The sequence below is a fragment of the Lathyrus oleraceus genome, chromosome 2 (genome assembly GCF_024323335.1).
Source record: "Lathyrus oleraceus cultivar Zhongwan6 chromosome 2, CAAS_Psat_ZW6_1.0, whole genome shotgun sequence".
In the NCBI taxonomy this organism is placed as follows: domain Eukaryota; kingdom Viridiplantae; phylum Streptophyta; class Magnoliopsida; order Fabales; family Fabaceae; genus Lathyrus; species Lathyrus oleraceus.
In genome coordinates this window covers 20,037,878-20,045,668 of record NC_066580.1, presented here as the reverse complement: position 1 = coordinate 20,045,668, position 7,791 = coordinate 20,037,878, and the positions used below count along the sequence as shown (strand labels likewise).

Sequence of the window (7,791 nt, the reverse complement as noted above, 5' to 3'; positions counted from 1 at the left end):
TTGGAAATTCAACGAATACTTCATTCATTCATGGAAATTCATGGCACAATGCTTATTACTTGAGATACAAGTTAAAATAATAGATTACAAGGAAAGAGAATAAAAAATTACATCAATTTGGTAAAGTTGACGTTTCGGTCAATTATTGACTTTTTGGTCAACTGTTAACTTTTAGTCAACTTTTGACCATTGACTCGATTTTAACTCCTAAATTTTCCTAGACCTGCCATATAAGCATTTCATCAAGAATTTCATGGTTATGTTACATGTTACATGATACAAGTTTCCAACAATTTTTCCTCTTCCAGAAGCTTCATTTCCATGGTTTTATCTTCACTTTCCAATGTCGCCTCGAGCCCATTCTTTCACCCCAATGCTAACCTTTCTACAAAGAAGAAGATACACCAAATTAATTATCAATATCATGGATTAAAACCATCAAAAGTCACCAAAAAGTCATGATAAAAATTCGGCACTTAGGAAAAATTCAGCACTTAGGAACAATTCTGCATTATAATCTTTGTTTTTTCAACATTTTTCAACTTTATTTTAAGGCATTTCATGCACAAAATATCCGATTTTGGATCCATGAATTTACACAACTCAAAAGTGACAAAAATCCAAAGTAAATCAAAGTAAATTCAATCCAATTTCAAGTTCTAACCAAGTGACCATTTTATCTTATCCCCTAACTTGGTACTTCTTCAAAAACCAAACATGAATGGTCTCTAACTACCCTTAACTACCTATTTCTCCATAAATCACGCATTTACCTAATTACACCTAACTTCTCTAACTACTAAACTAACACAATTTCTAACTTCTAATTTTCAACTAAATTTCATTTAATCCCAACCGTTCTTAATGCTTGATCTGAGGGTTATAATTAGTGATCCGCAAATTGAGCTTAAGTTAATTTTCAATCATTGATAAAAGCTTTACTTGGATCATAATCCAAAGATTCACAATCATTCACAAAAAACTATATAAACATATCATTTTTCACAAATTTGGGGTTAACCACTTTGAACTACTATTAACCACCATAACTACTTTTTACCACCATTTTCTACACTCTCTCTTTTCCACTCCCTAACCTCCACCAAAGTTAATTTTTATCACCACTTTAGAACTTCACATTGAAGTTCTAAGTTGGTGGAACTTAACCACATTCTATCAACAATTCACCATTCAATTCCAAGCATAATCATCAAAATTTCAACAATTTTCAACAATTCAAGAAAATTCATCATCAAGAATTCATCAATTTCAATCATCAAGATTCAAGCACATCCATCAAATTCTATATTCAACCATTATTGATGAAGCTTGAGAATTAATGGAAGAGTAAGAGTTTACCTCTCGAAGTTTTCCATTTCTCTTCGACACGTCGTCCGCAAGCAACTTCTAACCGGAACAAATCTCCGTCCGTTGGTAATTCTTCATCTTTTCCTTTCCATACCATTGCCATGAATGCTTGGGTGAAAAATTCTTGTTGAATGCATGTTGTAGAGCCTTAATTTATCCTCCTGTCTAGAACAACTTATTCAATAAGCACTTTTTTATTTATTCAAAAAACCATATTCAAGTAGCAAAAAAAAATCAACATAGAAGTTTCTAACATAGTTTTTGCATAGAAGTGAATTAGGCATTGCATTATCATGGATTCAAGCATATAATATGAAGCAACTTAGTAAGCAATTTTTTTTTGAATTTCAACAACCGAAACCAAACCCTACTCATAGTATTACCTTAAAATTGATACTAGAATCTTAAAACTCATAGAAAATCTAACATAAAATTTGTCTTTTTATAATTTTTGAGCAAAATTGGATTTGTGCATTTTTACCTTCATGAGCAATTAATGGAGAAACATAGAGGAGAAGATGAGAGAATATGAGAAAAGTCCCACCCCACACATACACACTATGGAGGGAGTCGCCGCCGCCACAGCTGAACGGCCCTCTAAAAACTCACCATGAACACTATTGGAGCGGTTGCTCCATTTCTTCATCTTGTGCGTAAGCGTTAATGTTGGAGAGAGGATTAGAAGCTAGACCGGTTCAATTCAGCCTGACCGGCCGATCCAGTTTAGCCCAACTAGCCGGTCCGGTTTAGGTTTTTTATATATATTTTATTTTATTACTTTCAGCCCCTTTTTGTTGTTTTCTATCCATACCCCTTTTTTTTCTCAACATCAATAATGAGACCAATTTGCCTTGGGCCTATTTTAGTTTTATTTTGTTTCAACCCAGCACTATTTCTTTTTACACATACATTCTAATGCATAATAACATTTACTATTTTTATTTTTTAAGATAGTTTCCTCACTATTTTTAGGATATATTTCTAGAATAATTTTTAGACAATAACCTTAAAAATATCCTTTTCATTTGTTTTAATTCAGTATGGTTGTATTGTGTGCTAATTTCTTTAGTATATTTTACACGCATTTACATTCATTTTTATTTTGTATGGTTGTATGGTTTATTTCCTTGTATTTTATGGTATATGGTTGTATGAAGTTAATTCTTGTATGGTTTATGTTCCATCCCCCTATTATGGGTTAAATGTCCCCCGATCCCATGAACGTGTAATAGTTTAGTTGTATCGCTTTCCTTTATGCGCCATTAACTTAATAGAATAAAAAAACAATAAAAATAACCTTTTTTTTTCAAACGAACAAAAATAAACTTGATCCAACGTCAAGTTATTTTTAATTTTTTTGTAATAAACTCGATGAAAAAGGATGGGATGTACCTACTTGTACACACAATTTCTCAAGTACTTGGGTTGTCGCTCGTACTTAGCTTGTGGCCTAATGCTTATTTTCCATTCAAAACACATTAAATAAAACTAGTTTAATTCGATCCTCTTAAGGTGAAAAAGAGAGATTGGGATGAATTGTCTTTTCAGCTCCCGAGAATTTTGATTGCCGACCGTACATAGCCTGTGGTTAAATGCTTGTCTCCCTCTAAGTACCAACGATTAAACTCGCCTCATAAATTACATAAATAAAAACTCTCAAGATGAAAAAGAGAGGTTAGGATGCAATTGTCCTCTCATCTCGCAAGTACTCGGATTGCCGATGGTACTTAGCTTGTGGTATGATATTTGTCTCCTACCCTAAAATCAATCATAACCAATCAAATACATTTTTTTGCCTTATGGAATTTCAAATCATTTAAAAAAGGACATGTTATTTCCGTTCTACCACAATACAAACAACTTTTGTCTCCCATGTGCTAGCATACAAGCAATGTTTAACTGCTAGAATGCGAATGTTAACATCATTCACTAAAAACAACAAACAAATCCGTATTTTATACCATGAACTATGAAGCTTTGATTTCCTTATTGCACTATGAGTATACGTAGGAGCGAGGGTCCGAATCCTTGGTGAGCACAATAATTTAAAACTTATTTCCCCCCTTTGAGCAATAGCAAGTAACTTTCAGATAGTAACATCCATCCGTACATAAATAAGCCAAACGGTTCATGTTGAGTACAACGGATGTGAGGAGTGTTAATATCTTTCCCTTGCTTAATCGACTCCCGCATCCTCTCTTGGTTACGACGACCATCTTTTAGGGGTTTTATCAATATTTTTACTTTCCTTTGGAATAAATAAAGTTCAGTTTTGACTCTATATTTTTCGCGGTGCGATAGCTGGCGACTCTGCTGGGGAATGTATAAGCGAGTCAAACCCAATTTTGTTTGTCTTCTTTATATGCTTTGGGTATTTATCTTTATTTTACATGCTTTCATTTTTTGTATCTATTATATTCTTGATATATCTGCTATATTCTTTATTATGGGATGGGTTTCATGATACTATTGAGTGATAAGTCCACTATCCAGGCTTTGAGAGAATACCTAAGATATAATGGTGGTTGCGTAGTACTGACTTGTCAGACGTACTTGTCTTGATTGATAGGTTGGTGCAAAGACCCCGTATAAAGTAAATTCCTCATGAAGTATTGTTGGCTTATAAGTTATTTTGTGATGACAACCATTCTTTCAAGGAAGGATCTATGACTCTAGGGACCTTTAGTAAACATGTGGATTTTGAAGTTGAGGGTTGGCCTCACCTAAAATACATCCTTTTGAGGGTATCATTGGTCCGTAAGTCATTTTGCAATGATAACAGTATTCTCATCCAAGGATCTGTGACTCTAAGAACCTTCATAAAGCCATAGAACTTACCTGTGAGGGGATATGGTTTTTTTTGCAGGAAACCTAAAACTCAATCTACCTTGAGAATCATGTTTAGATTATCCAGAATACGGCAAACCTTTAAATCTATTATGTTGCATGCCATTACATCATATCATAAAAAAAACACTGATTTTAACATATGCATTTCTAGGGAATCTAAAAGCTTTAGTCTTTGCGGAGCATTCGAAAATCTTAGGATTCCCTAGAAACATAATTTTTTTTTGCATTCATGCATCATTTTGCATTTCGTAAAACAAAACAAAGAAAACTCATTATCACTTAGCCTTTTGCTCAGAATCTTCGACCGCCAAACTGACTTCCCAACATCTTTATAGTACTCGTAACAATCAAAGATTGTTGATGGATTAACTAGAACAAAATCAGTTTGTGATGAGAGAAGGCATGCTCACCATGAGGATCCAGACGGGTCATCTTACGAAGACCATTAAAGTTATGTCTAGAGGCCAAGAAGAGTCCAAACATGTCACTCTAAGAGATACTGTTATGAATCCTCTTGTGCCACATCCAGTGAATCCACCAGTTGGTACCAATCCGCCAGTTGTGACCCATCCACCTCCCGAGGGAGGTTCTGTGAATCAGAATATTGGGACTACATTCAAAATTCCTGTCAATGGGGGAGGTCAATGTTGCTGACATGTGTATAGTTCTAGGTGTTAAGATCCATGTGAAGTTTAAAGTCCCTGACTTTGAGAAATATAAAGGGGTTAGCTATCCCAAAACTCATTTCAGATCTTACTGTAGGAAGATGGCTTCCTACTCAAATGATGAGAAGTTACTCATGCATTTTTTCAAGATAGCCTTAGTGGGGCGTCTCTTGAATGGTACATGCAACTCGAATGCACTTACATAATAACATGGAGAGAGTTGCCAGAGGATTTCCTCAAACACTATCAATACAACACTAATATGGCTCTTAATATAGCCTAACTTCAAATCTTAACTCATAAGATTGATGAATCCTTCAAAGAGTGTGCGCAAAGATGGAGGGAGTTAGTTGCCATACTTCAACCTCCCTTGCTAGAGCGAGAACTTGTGCATATTTTTATGAGTACCCTCCAAGGGCCTTATCAAGACAGGATGGTTGTAAGTGCTTCTTTTGGGTTTTCATATCTCTTTATCGCAGGGGAACGACTTGAGAACTTTCTCAAAAATGGGGAAATTCAAGGTGTTGTTGTTGGCTCCAGTGGAGCAAAGAAACCTCAGGGCATCTTCACCAAGAAGACGGAAGGGGAGACATGTGTTGTTATGTCAAATGGTCACCCTCAATTTCAAGATCCAATGGCTCCGATGCCATATTTCCCATATCCATATGCTGTTGTGGCCTAATACCAACAAACGTCCTTTCAACATCATGCACAACCTCAATATCAACATCCTCCGCAGGCTCAAGCCTCCCCAAATTACAACCTGCTAAGAACAACATAAAGCAAGGACAAAGACAACAAATATAAAGGAAACCAGAAATAATGATTTACCTAATTCCTATGTCATACGTTCAACTACTCCCTCAATTTCTCAATTTCTCATTGGTTCAATTAAGGGAATTGGGACCTCCTCCAACACCTCTCTCTCTAGGATCTGACGCAAATGCTAGATGTGAGTTTCACTCATGGGCACCTGGGCACACGATCGAGAATTGCAGATCCCTGAAGCATAAGGTACAAGACTTGATTAATTCAAAGGCTATCATGTTCACACCAAATGGCCCAAACATCTTGAACAATCCCATGCCCCTGCAGGTAGGCACAACTGCAATGCCATAACCGATACAAGGATATATCTGAAGATGGTGCATCCATCGGAATAATCTAAAGAAGACCCCCCCTTTGGGACTATTATATAAACTTCTATAAAGCATGAGGACCCAAACTTGTGAATGGGAAATAAGGTTAATCACACTAACGTTCACTAGGTTGTTCAATCATTTTCATTTGTAATCTTTTTTTTTGTTGAGTGCTATTCCCTTGTAGCAACTCATTCGTTTTCAATTGATAATATTAATAAAATGAATGTGCATGTTTCAAATCTACCCATTCATGTTCACTCATATTTTAGTCATCGGTATCAAACTCTTGTTTAAGCAAAAATCAAAAGGAGAATGGTGAAATTGAAATACACGAAACTACTGGTTGCATGCCTTTGAATAAAACCTTGTTGACGATGTAAGACACTATTTCAATTTCCAAACACCAGAGGCATAAGGAAGATGATCTCTAGTCAACCCCATTGAGCCAAGGAGTAAGAGTTTATTTCTATACATAAAATCCTCAATCTTAACCAGGGGCAGGGTAGTTTTTAGTTAGTTTGACTGTGCATTCAAATTTCAAAAGGAAAAAAAAAAGGAGTGCCCCGTCTGAGGATCAACCACATCTTATCTCTCACGAGAGGTCAAAAACCACAAATCCATAATGGGTGCCTCTCACCAACAAAAGGAATGAGGCAGTCACAATCCTTTCAACAAACTAAGCGAACAAATGTCACATGATTTGTTCCAAAAAATTCAAGAATACAAAAAAAAAGTACACTAAGTCAAAAACTCGAAAATGAGTGACTTTGGCAAAAAATTAGGGCATCCCGGTGGACTGCAAACTCAAAAAATCAGTCCAAGCAAAATTAAGGAAAACAAAATAAAAAAAGAAAAAGAGAATCAAAAGAAAATCCTCAGCAAGAACAAATTTGTGTGACTACAAACAAAAAAGAAAAGGTGGGTAACTACCACTCCATAAACCTTATTGGTTCCTTAACCATCACTTCTACCATCAAAACCCTTTTGAAAAGTGAACATTTGTGTCAAATTAGCTGAATGTAGGACTGGAGAACATCAAGGAGAATGGGTGGGTTAAAATAAGATTTTGATCCATAAATCCTTTTTTCTAAAACTGTGAACCAGACCATGTTACAACCCTCAAAAGACCTAATTGAAGCAAGGTTTATTCCAATAGCATACTATAGTAAGATCGCGTCAAACTGACTCCTAAAATATTTGCTTATCATTTGTGTTGGCATTGATTTGACATCCTAACTAGTGATTCATTCACTATATGTCATCCTCTCAATGAACAAACTTGGATTCCAAAACTGACATAAGCATAAAATTAGAATTTGCATTTTCAAAATGAAAAATTATACTCGCGAATAAGCACTTGACATCAAGAAAGTTTCCACAATGAGCAATTTGATCATACTAAGAGGAAAACGCCTGAAGACTCTGTTGAGCAGGGGCAAGCCATTCAAATTGATCCCACCAGAGGGAAAATGCCTGAGGACTCCGTTTAGCAGAGGCAAGTCACTCTAAATGATTACACCAAGGGGCAAAACGCCTAAAGACTCCATTGATAAAAAAGACAAACCGCTTCAAGATTCGGTTAATCTGGGGAAATCACATCGAGATTCGATAAATATATCCAAGAATTGGTTAATGAAGGGCACTACTCCAAGGTTCAAGGTACTGGGGAAGACTATCTCAAGTCAATATGTTACAAACGTCCCATATTTCCTTTCGAGGAAAATTCCTTCAAAAACTCTGCAGACTGGGGCAAGATTGGCTATAGA

The 7,791-nt window shown here is 35.8% G+C and overlaps 1 long non-coding RNA gene across 1 annotated transcript; it reads right to left on the bottom strand.

Moving 5' to 3' along the window:
• Positions 1-1,895, bottom strand: LOC127117748 (uncharacterized). The gene is made up of 3 exons (XR_007802030.1): positions 1,850-1,895; positions 1,360-1,533; positions 1-385 (listed from the first exon to the last, which is right to left on the bottom strand). It is a non-coding gene; the product is annotated as an uncharacterized LOC127117748 (long non-coding RNA).
• Between the last annotated feature and the right edge of the window lie 5,896 nt (positions 1,896-7,791).